The sequence below is a fragment of the Theropithecus gelada genome, chromosome 19 (genome assembly GCF_003255815.1).
Source record: "Theropithecus gelada isolate Dixy chromosome 19, Tgel_1.0, whole genome shotgun sequence".
Classification (NCBI taxonomy): domain Eukaryota; kingdom Metazoa; phylum Chordata; class Mammalia; order Primates; family Cercopithecidae; genus Theropithecus; species Theropithecus gelada.
Genome location: NC_037687.1, coordinates 50,233,560 through 50,247,067, shown reverse-complemented (window position 1 = coordinate 50,247,067; position 13,508 = coordinate 50,233,560). Strand labels below are relative to the sequence as shown.

Here is a 13,508-nt window from a genome sequence, read left to right as displayed (position 1 = left end):
ATTTTTTTTTTTTTTTTTTTTTTTTTTTTTTTTTTTTTGGAGACAGAGCCTGCTCCGTCACCTAGGTCACCTAGGCTGCAGTGTAGTGGCACGATCTTGGCCCACTGCCGCCTCCACCTCCCAGGTTCAAGCGATTCTCCTGCCTCAGCCTCCCGAATAGCTGGGACTACAGACATGCACCACCACACCTAGCTAATTTTTGTATTTTTAGTAGAGATGGGGTTTCACCATGTTGGCCAGGCTGGTCTAGAACTCCTGACCTCAGGTGATCTGCCTGCCTTGGCCTCTCAAAGTGCTAGGATTACAGGCGTGAGCCACCACGTCTAGCACAAAATGAGATATATTTCAAGTACATATTAAGGTAACCAAAGAAAATAATTTTACAGTAAAATCTTACAAAAAGCTCAAAATCCTGGTGTAAAATATCTAATCACCTTTGAGTTCCGTTCTGGTTTATATCCAGCTTTCATCTGTCAATTATATTGGAAAAAGGGAGGGCCCCTTTGGAGGCTGCAAGGAACCTCCCTTTCCCAGGGTGTGAAGACCCTGAGCCCTGCCATGCTTGGTCTGCAAGACCGGCTTCCAGGTCAGTGCCTGGACACCACTCCCACAACAGCTTTTCTGCAGTTTGGGGAGTGGTGTTTTGGGTCTGCACTCTCAAAACAGTTTCTGCACAGCAAGAAAATGCATGTAGAGGTGGAAAAAAGGCAGGCAGGAAACATATACATAAACACTTTAGCTCTACTGGCTACCCAAAAAAAAAAACCTAGCTTCCGACCTGCTCCGAATGACTTTACGTGAAAATCTACAGAGGCTCAAGAGATGTCCTTGCGAAAATGCTACTTCCAACTCTACCTGGCCCAGCCAGGCCGGCATCAGTGTGAGAGGAGAGAGAGCAATCAATTAGGCAAATAGGGCAAGGGTCCTTGGCAGAATTCCCTTCTAACAAAAAGCAGCCTAAGAGGTCGGTTCCCTTTCAGAAAACGCAGATAAGGAAGGCAAGCTCTCATACAGAAACGGGTCCCCTGTGTGACATACAGATATACGGTGGGCCGCAGTAAGCACAGTCCTCTCCCTACTTATAAATACTCAGACACGGCTGGGCACGGTGGCTCATGCCTCTAATCCCAGCATTTTGGGAGGCCAAGGTAGGTGGATCGCGAGGTCAACAGATTGAGACCATCCTGGCCAACATGGTGAAATCCCGTCTCTACTAAAAAAAAATACAAAAATTAACCAGGTGTGGTGGTGCTCACCTGTAATCCCAGCTACTCGGGAGGCTGAGGCAGGAGAATCGCTTGAACCCGGAAGGCAGAGGTTGCAGTGAGCTGAGATCACGCCACTGCACTCCAGCCTGGCAGCAGAGCGAGACTCCGTCTCAAAAAAACAAAGAAATACTCAGACACAGAGGCTTGCATGGCACGGATAAGAAGAGCTACCCTGGACCAGGCATGTCCATCTTGGAGTGTTCTACCCCCCGCCCCCCAACCTTTTTTCATACATGCACAGTAGGAAGAAATAAGCAACATGGAGTAGTAGTAACTCAGGCTAAGAAGCCCGCATGTGCACTAGAAAGGGTGGGGTGGAGGACTCAGAAATTCACACCTTATGTAAATGAAGCACCCCTCCCACCAGCTTGTCTATAAAAACCCTTGCATTTCACTGTAAAATGGCAGCCCATCTTTCTGGGACCCCTCTCTGATCCAGAGAGCTTTCTTTATTTCGTTTATTAAACTTCTCCTCTAACCTACCCTCTGGAGTGTCTGCGTCCTTGATTTCCTTGGCCGTGAGACCACGAACTTCCGTGACATCTCAAACAATGAGGCAGGTTTCACTGAGACACAAGCCCAGGGCTCTGCAGAATGGGAGGGCCAGCAGCTATCACTGCGTGTGTGAGGGCAGGTGGAGGAAGTCACTGCGTTTTAATAGCTCTGCACCATGGGTAGAGACGTTGTGGCTGACTCCATTCAAGGTTTAATTTATTTGCAATCATCATTTCAGAAGTTAGAGCATTAACAGGCTCTTGTTGAGGAAGAAAGGTTAGTAACTCCACCTCCTGAGCCCTTGCTAAAAAGCTCAGCTTCCTGAATTCTCCAGGCTCGCCAGATTGAGAGGGAAGCCCACCCTGCTCCTTCTCCCACCGCAAGACTGTCTTTGTCTGTAAATGACAGGGAAGAGGGTGAGGAGGAAAGATGGGGACAGACCTCAGCGGGTGGGAGTGTGGCTCCCCCCTCTCCACTGTATCACACCTATTTCACACTCAGATTTGCCCACATACCAGGCCCTGATCACAGGAAGCCCATCTGCCAGCCACAGGGAAGGCAAATGACAACTTGAAGCCCCGCTTTCTTGCAGGTGCCCAGGCTGCTCTGAGAGGTACAGAAAGATGGAGACAAGCCCATCCCACCGACAGCAGCCTAGCTTTCTGAGTTTGGACCAGATTGTAAGAGATGAGGGAGAGGAAGACTCTCTCTACTCCAAGTACCCTGTTCTTTAACAAAAAATTAGGTCTGGCTCTTGTCAACATTGACCTCCCACCTCTCCATACCCCAGCGCAAAGGCAGTAGGTGGATCCCACTAGCAAACATTTTTAGATTAGCTCATAGTTGTTTTTTAAAAACAAATTAGTTGCCAATATTTTAAAATCAGGAAATTTTGCGTGCACCTCTGATTCCTGATTTCTCCTGAAAAACCAGAAGACCAGATCACATTGGACCTGCCATTCTGTGTAGCAATGGAGGCCAGGGCTGAGCAGGGGCCGTCCGCTGCCCACCCCCATACAGCAGGGCCCTGCCCTCTCTACCCCAGCCCCTCCTGGCAGCATGCACCTTACCTACCTACTTGATCCATAAACAGGTCACTTCAAAGCTTCTCCAAGTATCCCTATTTCTTTCTTTCTCTTTCTCTCTCTCTTTCCTTTCCTTTCTTTCTTTCCTTTTCTTTTCTTTCCTTCTTTTCCTTTCTCTTTCTCTCTCTTTCGTTCTCTCTCTTTCTTTCCATCTTTCCCTACCCCCTTCCTTCCTGCATTTTTTTTTCTCCCTAGAAACGCAGTCTCCCTATGTTGCCTAGGCTGGTCAGGAACTGGCCTCAAGCAATTCTTCAGCCTGGGCCTCCTGAGTAGCTGGAACTACAGGTGCTATTTCAAGATGGTGAAACCCCAACTCTACTAAAAAATACAAAAATTGGTCAGGCGCGGTGGCTCACGTCTGTAATCCCAGCACTGTAGAAGGCCGAGGCAGGTGGATCACAAGGTCAGGAGTTTGAGACTAGCCTGGCCAAGATGGTGAAACCCCGTCTCTACTAAAAATACAGAAAAAAAAAAAAAAGTAGCCAGGCATGGTGGTGTTGCCTGTAATCCCAGCTACTCAGGAGGCTCAGAGGCAGGGGAATTGCTTAAACGAGGGAAGTGGAAGTTGCAGTGAGCTGAGATGGCGCCACTGCACTCCAGCCTGGGTAACAGAGTGAGACTCTGTCTCAAAAAAAAAAAAAGAAATTAGCCGGGTGTGGGGGCGGGTGTCTGTAATCCCAGTTACTCAAGAGGCTGAGGCAGGAGAATCGTTTAAACTCGGGAGGTGGAGGTTGCCGTGAACCGAGATCGCGCCATTGCACTCCAGCCTGGACAACAGAGCAAGACTGTCACAAACAAACAAACTCAACAAACTACCTGTCACCCCCAAAACTAATCTCACCTCCTAAATCATTAATGGCCCTTCCTGACCAAATCTAAACTAGCGCCCAGATCTTCTTCCCATATGGCTCAGCCAGCTCTGCTGCCCCACAGGTGTCCTGTCAGGATCCACTTCATATTTACAATACCTAGCACCCCACCCCCAGCCCCGCCCCTGCCCCACCAGCCACCCCCTCTCTACCCCACCGCTACCCATCACATTCTGCACCCCACCCCCGCCTTCTCCGCCCCCCACCCATCACACCCCCCCCCCCCCCCCCCGCCAAACCCACATCCCCCACTCCACCCACCACCCCACCCAACCTCACCCACTCCCACCACATCCACCACCCGCACCCCACCCCTACCCACCACACCCACGCTTACGCCACTACTGGGTGACACCAAGCCAGGGCCTGGGACTCTAGTCCCAGCTCTGCTGCTTACTTGTGTCACTTCAGCCTCTCCGTGCCTCAGTTTCTCCATAGGGACAATGACTACACTAACAGTGTCCATCCCGGCACTGGGAGGGCCGGGATCCCGGCAGGGCGGGGACCCCCCCCCCCCCCCCCCCCCCACCCCTAGACGCTCCCGGGCCTCCAGGCCTGTTCTTGGGGTGCCCCCTCCCCTCGCGGGGCGCGGCCTGGGAGGCGCCCCGCCCCGGCTCCGGGCGCACCTTTACCTGGGGGAGCCGAGGCCTGCGGGGCGCGCTCGGCGATCAGAGGCGGCTGCGGACCGGCCCTGGTTGGCCCCCGGCTCCCCGCCCGGCTCCCCTGCCCCGGCCTCAGCCCCGCAGAGGGTCGCGCAGGCCTTGGTGGCGGCCCCGGCGCTGGCCCCGCCCTCGCTCCCGCTTTCCGGCTGCGCCGGGCCTTCCCGGAAGCCACGCGCCAGGCCAGCTTCTGGCTCGAGCTGCGCACGGCCTTAGAGGGACCCAGGGGTCGCTGCTGGGCACCCCCTCCCCGGTCCCGGCCCACCCCGCCGCTGACACCGGGGCCCTGGCTTGGGTTATGGGTGAAGCACCGAGACGAGGCGCCCGGAGAGGAGTCCCGGGGACCGCCATGCCGCGCTCCCGCAGGCCCAGCCCTGCCCTTCTCCCTTGCGCACGCACGATCAGATCCGGGCCCCGCGCACCTGCCTCCAGGACCGCGGGGACCTCCCGGAGACCTCCCTCCCTTTGGCCTGGAGGACCCCTTCCTCCCCGCAGTCTGGGCGCGGAAGAGAGCTCAGGGACATCTGGAGGTCAAGGGTGCTGTGTCAATATTTGGTGAATGTGTGGGCCGAAGTCAGATTTCCGCTGTTCCAGAGCTGCTCTGGAGCCTCTGGGTCTGGGGGTTGCACAAGGAGAAGCAGGCTAGGCGGGACCCGTAATCCCAGCTGCCAGTGAGGCTGAGGAGGGAGGATTGCTTGAGCCCAGCAGTCCGAGCGTGGGCAACACAGTGACATCCCATCTCTACAAATAATAATAAAAATTAGGCCGGGTGGGTGACTCATACCTGTGACCTCAGCATTTTGGGAAGCTGAAGCAGGAGGATTGCTTGAGCCCGGGAGTTCGAGGCTGCAGTGAACCATGATTGCACCCCTGCACTCCAGCCTGGGAGACAGAGTGAGACCGTCTCTTAAAAACAGAAAAAAGGAAAAGAACTGCCTTTGCTCCTAGGATTCTTGGATGGGGGCCAAAGCTGAGGCTAGGCAGCCTCTTAGGAAGGTGCAAAGGGCATGAGGCTGGGGTTGCAGAACTGCCCAGGAATACTACTGTATTGAGACCTATGGAAAGCGGTCCCCACTCTTGTCATGCGAGGTCTGGTCTTGAAACATCTCAAATCCAAAAGCGGCTTCTGGGTGGCTCTCTATAGAGAATTAATCCTAACAGGAACCCTGCAAAGCAGGCATGGTTGTCATTGCTGTATTACAGATGGGAAGCTCTAAACACTGCTGCTCTGCCCAAGGCCACCCTGGTTAGAAAATTTTAGGGCCCAGACTCCAGCCGGGGTCTCGGTAGCTCAAAGCCTCTGTCTGTGACCAGCACTCTGCCTGCTTTCCAGGGTGCTGTGGGCACCCAGAGGACAGACCCTTTTCCATTTTTAAAAGAATGGAACAAAGGCTCTTAATACCAAGCTTCCCCAGGCCTTGGCTGGGGTAAAACAACCCCATTTATTCCTGAATCAGAGCTTTTGCTTGAGTTTGGGTGACTTTCAAGAGGGAAAGTGAACTGAGGCCAGGGGAACTCAGCCTGCTGCCTTCCTGGGACCTGAGTGCGGCGCTCCCGTTTCTCTGCGGGCAGCTCCCTCTGGCGGCACACTGCAGAACTGGCCTGCAGACTCCTCCCCCAGAGATAGTGGGGAGAGGGCCCCTGCAGGGAGAGATGCTGGGAGTGAAAGAAGCTTCAAAGTCCAGGCCCTCCAGAGAAGGCACGCATGTAAGAAGTTCATGCAGCCGAGCGCGGTGGCTCACACCTGTAATCACAGCACTTTGGGAGGCCGAGGCGGGCAGATCACCTGAGGCCAGGACTTTGAGACCAGCCTGGGCAACATGGTGAAACCCCATCTGCACTAAACATGGAAAAATGAGCCAGACATGGTGGTGCACGCCTGTAGTCCCAGCTACTCGGGAGGTTGAGGCAGGAGAATCGCTTGGACCCGGGAGATGGAGGTTGCAGTGCACCGAGATCGCGCCATTGTATGCAAATCTGCAACCCATCAGCCTCCTGGGCCTCATTCTGATACGAACACAAGCATAACATGACCGCACACTCTGAACCCCAGAGATGGAGCACACGGTGCCTCATGCTCCTAAAGGCAGCTGGGGCCTCCTGCACAGTAAGCAAGGCGTGCAGTGGGGTGTCCATGATGGCACGGAAATGACACTGGCCCAGCACACAGCAATGCTTTAGGCTGCTTACAGTGACCGAGGGAAAGTTCTTCCACGTCTCCGTGCCTCAGTTTCCTCATCTGGGAAATGGCAACAAGAGTAGTGTTTATCCTATAGGGTTGTTCTGAACATAAAAGGAGGTAATATGTATGAATCTAGATTATGCTTGTTTACATTACAGAATGTGAAAATGAGCAGCTTCTCCAAAGTCCCAAATATGAGCCTCATGGGCCCAAGGTAGTGGGAAATCCAGTTCTATCCCCACCTTGACAAAACACTGTCTTGCCGATGGGCCCAATGATGCCCTAGGGTGCTAGGTGGTGTTCACACAGCCAGCCAGAGTCAAAACTCAGACGGGGCCCCTGAGGCCAGCGTTCTATGCCCTCACTTTCTCCCAAGGCTGAGTACACCAGCTCCTAAAAATTCCATGGCTCCTTCAGGCTAAACCCACCTACCTAGACCAGGGCTGGATGATCCGCCATGTGGGCCACACCCAAAAACCCTGTAGCTTCTTTTGTTGTTTCTTTTGGTTGTTATTCGGAGACAGGAGTCTCCTCTGTTGCCTAGGCTAGAGTACAGTGGTGTAATCTCAGCTCACTGCAACCCCCACCTCCCGGGTTCAAGTGATTCTCATGCCTTAGTCACCCGAGTAGCTGGGATTACAGGTGTGCACCACCATGCCTGGCTAATTTTTGTGTTTTCAGTAGAGACAGGGTTTCACCATGTTGGTAAGGCTGGTCTCGAACTCCTGACCTCAGGTGATCCGCCCACCTTAGCCTCCCAAAGTGTTGGGATTATAGGCGTGAGCTACTGCACCCAGCCCAAACTTCTCTCTTCTAATAGTCATATTGGATTAAGAGCCCTCCCTAATAACTTCATTTTAACTTGATTACATCTGCAAAGACCCTATTTCCAAATAAGGTCACGTTCCCAGTGATGGGGTTAGGACTTCAACACATCTTCATACAATTCAAACCTTAATACCAGCTGTCTTAATCTGTTTTCTGCTGCTATAACAGAATGCCACTGACTGAGTAATTTATGAAGAGAATATATTTATTTGGCTCATAGTTCTGGAGGCTGGAAATTCCAAGATCCAGCGGCCACATCTGGTGTGGGCCTTCTTGTTGCATGATAAGATGGCAGAAGGTATCACATAAAGAGGGAGCATGAGACAGAGAAGAGGGCCGCCCTTATCCCTTTATCAAGAGCCCACTCCTGTGATCACAGCATTAATCCATGCATGAGGGCAAAGCCCTCATGACTTCACGACTGCTGAAAGGTTCTCCTAGCAATTTGGGAGGCCAAGGCCAGCAGATCACCTGAGGTCAGGACTTTGAGACCAGCCAGGCCAACATGGCAAAACCCCATCTCTATCAAAAATTAAAAAATTAGCAGGGCATGGAGGCATATGCCTGTAATCCTGCCTACTCAGGAGGCTGAGGCAGGAGAATCTTTTGAACTCGGGAGGCGGAGGTTGCAGTGAACCAAGAAAGCGCCATTGCACCACAGCCTGGGTAACAGAGTGAGATTCCATCTCAAAATATATATATAGAGAGAGCATATAATATCTTATATGTTATATAATATATAACATATTATATATAATGTATATATTATATAACATTATATATTATATATTTTATATAACATGTTGTATTATATATAATTATATATAACATGTTATATACAATATAACATAATATATAACATGTTATATATAACATTATGTGTGATATATATTATATATTATATGTGATGTATAACATATATGTGATATATGACATATATTATATGTGATATATAACATATTATATATAAGTTTGGGCAATATAATATAATATATTATATATAATTCTTATCTTAAGAATTATATATAATTCTTATAGCAGTAGAAAACAGATAAAGACAGCTGGTATTAAGGTTTGAATTGTATAAAGATGTGTTGAAGTCCTAACCCCATCACTGGGAATGTGACCTTATTTGGAAATAGGGTCTTTGCAGATGTAATCAAGTTAAAATGAAGTTATTAGGGAGGGCTTTTAATTAAGGGCTCTCTATATCTTATTACATACCGTTATATATGATATATTATTATAAATTATATATAATATATAATTATATATAATATATAATAAAATAAATATATAACATATAACAAATATAATATATAATAAATCAAAATATATATATATATATATAACCACAATGGCCATTGACTTTCAATATGAGTTTTAAAGGAAACATGCAAACCCTAGCACGAAGTATTCACCAGATGCCAGCTGTGATTATTATAATCTGAGCATGTGTATAGTACATACATGTCCACCCATGGCACAATAAAAATAACAGCCTTGGGCTGAGCGTGGTGGCTCATGCCTGTAATCCCAGCACTTCAGGAGGCTGAGGCAGGCGGATCATGAGTTCAAGAGATCGAGACCATTCTGGCCAACATGATGAAATCCCGTCTCTTCTAAAAACACAAAAATTAGCTGGGTGTGCTGTCGCACGCCTGTAGTCTCAGCTACTCGGGAAGCTGAGGCAGGAGAATCGCTTGAATCTGGGAGGCGGAGGTTGTAGTAAGCTGAGATGGCACCACTGTACTCCGCACACCAGCCTGGGTGACAGAGCGAGACCTCGTCTCAAAAAACAAAAATAACAGCTCGGGTTAGGCGCGGTGGCTCACGAGTGTAATTCCAGCACTTTGGGAAGTCAAGGTGGTAGAATTACTTCAGACTAGGAGTTCAAGACCAGCCTGGGCAACATAGCAATACCTCATCTTTACAAAACATTAAAATTAGTCGGGCATGGTGGCATGCGTCTGTAGTCCCAGCTACTTGGGAGGCTGAGGTGGAAGGATGGCTTGACCCAGGAGACTGAGGCTGTAGTGAGCTGTGATAGTAATGCTGCACTTTGGCTGGGCGACAGAGTGAGATCCTGTCTCAAAAAAATAATAACAGCCTTGGGCCATGTCTATGTCAAGACTGTTGTGTGCAGGGGAACCATCCTGCCACCTCCCTTCCGTCTTGGGAGAGCTTAATCCTGAAAGGGCTGTGGAAGGACAAGGTGGCTTGGGGACTGGTAATGATCTCCTCCCAGGCTTCATCACTGTTCTTTTAAATAATTAATTCATCTTCTTCCTTGGTGTTTACATCCTTCAAATATTTGTAGATGGTTATCATGTCCCTTTAGTCACCACTTAGCACCACTCTGCATATTTGCTGTCATGTTGAATGTGTGTTATCATCATTGTCATTATTATTATTATTTCCTCCCAGCTCCCTCCCTCAGTCCCTCAGCCACCATCATCACTCAGTGAATTTCTTACAGGTTCCCAACCTTTCAAGTACCAGGTTACCCAAGATGGGACACTAAAAGTCAGTAGTGGTGACAAGCCCTGCTTGTCACAGAGGGCTTGCACGCCCTCTGGTTCCTCACTAATTCTCATCAGTTTCTCCAAAGCCACAGGGGGGAAAAAAAAAAATAGACAAACTAAGTGAAAACAGCGTGCTTACACTGCAAACACAGCTTCCAGACAAATCTCCCAGTCCCTGCTCCCAAACAGATAATCCTTAATTTCCTCAAATACAAAAGCAGGATGAGAATCCCTGCTCTCAACAACCTGAGATTATTGTGAGGAATCAAAGAGGAAAAAAAACTGAAAGGTGCTTTGTAAACTAAAAAACAGGGAGGGTGGTAGTACCAGCAATGCGTTCCACACAGGATGGGATTTCTACAAAATGTTCCAGAGGTCAACTGTTCTAAAAAGCTAAAAATTCTAAGTTAGAATTTACAAATGAACTCGATAGAGCCAAGATTCACCCTAAAATCTGTCTATTGAAAGAATATAAGGAGATGCCCTACTTAAAAATCTACTCATAGATGTTAGTATTCCAAATAAAGTGTGGAACTCAGAGTTGGAGGCTGGTGAGGCCTTGGACAAGTTTACAGATGGCCCTGACGAGACTTTAGAAGGTCACGCTGCTATAAAAGACTTAAAAAAAAAAAAAAAATTCCACCTTGTCTTGCATTTCAGATCTCACTGAAGAGTTCTTCTGTGCCTGGAAGACTTATTTTCAGTCTGAGAAGAATGATTTTTCAATGGTTCTGTTGAACATGCAATTCTCACGCAAGTATTTCTATAATTATCCTGTTTCAGTTATAATACAGTTTCTGGAACAATAGGACTTTTATTGTATTGCCATATCTGTTATAATAGATGTTTTATTACAGAAAATTATGGTAGAGTCACTATTATGATTCTGAAGTTTTTATTTCAAATTGCTCAGAGGATGGAAATTCTTTCTCCCACTAGTTTTACTTTAAGGCAGCTTTGAATTTGGGGTGGGGGTGGTTTGTCTTCTATTGGAGCTTTGCTCTGTTTGAGATTTTGTTCTATAGCAGAATGTTCTCTTTCGCTCCAGTGTACATAAATGAAGCCACCCTTGGTATTTGTTTGTTTGTTAGCCTGTGGTGCACACAATTTTAAAAATAATGTCACCTAGATTGTCTCTATATATCTGCAAAATTTATTTCATTATTGCTGAAACGATCTCCATAACCCTGGTATTAATATTTTTTGAGACAGAGTCTCACTTTGTCTCCCAGGCTGGAGTGCAGTGGTGCAGTCTCGGCTCACTGCAACCTCTGCCTCCCAGGTTCAAGCAATTCTCTTTCCTCAGCCTCCCTAGTAGCTGGGACTACAGGTGTGTACCACCATGCCTGGCTAACTTTTTATTTTTTATTTTTTTAGACGAAGTCTCACTCTGTCACCCAGGCTGGAATGCAGTGGCGCAGTCTTGGCTCACTGCAACCTCTGCCTCCCAAGTACAAGCAATTTCTGGCTAATTTTTGTATTTTTAGTAGGGACGGGGTTTCGCCATGTTGGCCAGGCTGATCTTGAACTCCTGACCTCAAGCGATTTGCCCTCAAGTGATACACCCGCCTTGGCCTCCCAAAGTGCTGGGATTACAGGCATGAGCCACCGCACCTGGCCGATAAACTATATTTTGAGAAGGTAAATACTAGTGATCATGAAACACGAATACTAGTGATCATGAAAACAGGGGAGCTGAAACTTCTAGGTGCATTCAGGCTAGGTCATATCCTATTTCAGGTGGTAGCTCCACCTCGAAGAGCAGGGGGCTGGAGATTTTCTTGGTTAAATCAAAGGCTGCAGAAACCCCGGCTGCTAGAGGCAGAGCTGGGATTCAGGAGTGGGCTTGCTGACTCCAACAGTGAAGGTCTTCCCTTCCAAGAAAACCCCACCCGTGGGGAAGGGTGACCCCCAAATCTTGAATATCAGGTCCAGCTTTTGGCCCAGTTGACTTTTCCACAATGAAAGGATTCAGGTCTCCGAGAAGTCCCAGAATATCCGCCTACAGCAGTCTAGCCTCATCAGAACCCACCTTCATGTGTATCCACCGTGTCTCCACGTTCCTGATAATGCACGCTCCCAGGCTCAGAGTCTGGAACTGCTGATGGAGTGGCAGGTCCTGGACCCTGCGAAGAATCGAGGTTCCCCAGTCACAGTCTTTGATTAGACAGAGCTCCTCCAGTTCTCAGAGGATTTCTTAGGCTACCCTGAAAATAGAGAGAGGAAGGGACTTGCCCTTGGTCACACTGTCAGTAACAGAATCAGAACAGAAATCCAGGGCTCTTGGTCTTCCAGCCTCTGTTCTTCCCTTAACCCAAGGCTGGCAGAGATGGGGAGACTGCAGAGGGCCCTGAAGGTGGGGGCATTTGCACTGAGTGTAGAGTGCCTTTGGAAGGCAGGGAAGCCCAGGAAGGTAAACACACACACAACGTTGCAAATGTGGAGAAAATCAGAGAGGAGGAAATGTCAGGGACTCTCCAGCACGGAAAACATCCTGATAGTTTGGAGCGCCCGGAAGGAAGAGTAGGGAGCGCCCGGAAGGAAGAGTAGGCACCTTGGAATCTGGAAGGCGTTCTTTTGCGTTTCACCTGCAGTGGGGTGGGGTCTCTGAGGTCTGCCCTGCCTCCTACTCTACATGCATTACCCATCCTAGAGCCGGACCGTGCCTGCAAAATTCCAGCCGCACTGGGGAACCACACTTCTGACTTCAGAATGAAACCAGTGTTTTGCACACATTTGTTCCTCAGTTCCCTTGCTGGGACTCTTCTCTGTTATGAAAGCAGAGATCCCACCCGAATAGGGTGACTTTGGGGCGATGGATTACCTTTGGCAGTTCCTGTGGGTCAGGAATTTAGGGGTGCAGCGTGGGCCCACAGCATACCCAGTAGCCAGGGAAGCCCCTCCCCTACCTGAGGCTTAAGCTGGCGCCAGGCCCCAAACCCTCGCTCTTCTCTGGTCTAAATCCCTGCCGTAGGATTTTATTTTTCGGTGCTGCGGTGCTTCGCTGGAGGAGCTGCCAGGGGGAGCTGCGCGGGGCAGGCCCGGGGGACCAGAGTCTCTTGCTTTAGCGGCGGCCCTGCGGGTGCCAGAGGCTTGCAGAGTGATCTGAGTGCGCCAAGAGATTGCTGTCAAGTAAGCTCCTCCACAAATCTGCAGAAACCTCAAAGATTATAGAGCTCGCGCGGCGGGAGCGCAGCGGCTTCCCATACCCCGGCAGACAATGGGGCGCGGGAAGGAAGGGGACGGCGGCCTGGAGAACCCCGCGGCCGCAGCACGTGCACCGTGCCTGCGGCGTCCGCTTTACAGATCTTGTCGCTCCACCCCCAAAACAAAGGCCCCGGGGCCCCATCTGTGCCGGGCGCGGGGGAGGGCGCCGCACTTGCTGCCCGCCGCGTGCAAAGAGAGCCAGACAAAGGGCTCAGCCCTGCAGACGCCAGCAGTGGGGAAATAATTAAGCACTAAGGAAATATTGCATGTGGATTTGAGACCAACGGGAAACGCGCTCCCAAACAATGCCCGTTGTTTGCACCGATCCGCTTTTCTGCTAAGTTTCCTCAAGTAATTTGCATGCCATTTCAATAAAATTAACGAATTATG

General features: G+C 49.5%; 1 protein-coding gene across 5 annotated transcripts in view; it reads right to left on the bottom strand.

Moving 5' to 3' along the window:
* The window catches only part of C19H19orf12 (chromosome 19 C19orf12 homolog), a 14,242-nt gene extending 9,219 nt beyond the window's left edge, over positions 1 to 5,023 (bottom strand). For 2 of the 5 annotated variants that reach the window (XM_025368958.1, XM_025368961.1), the window contains exon 1: positions 4,350 to 4,746. The gene's annotated coding sequence lies outside the window, so the exon portion shown is untranslated. Of the gene's footprint in view, positions 1 to 4,114; positions 4,226 to 4,349; positions 4,775 to 4,798 lie in introns of those variants that run through there. The other 3 variants (XM_025368960.1, XM_025368962.1, XM_025368959.1) reach the window with 3 other exon arrangements.
* Positions 5,024 to 13,508: the final 8,485 nt, after the last annotated feature.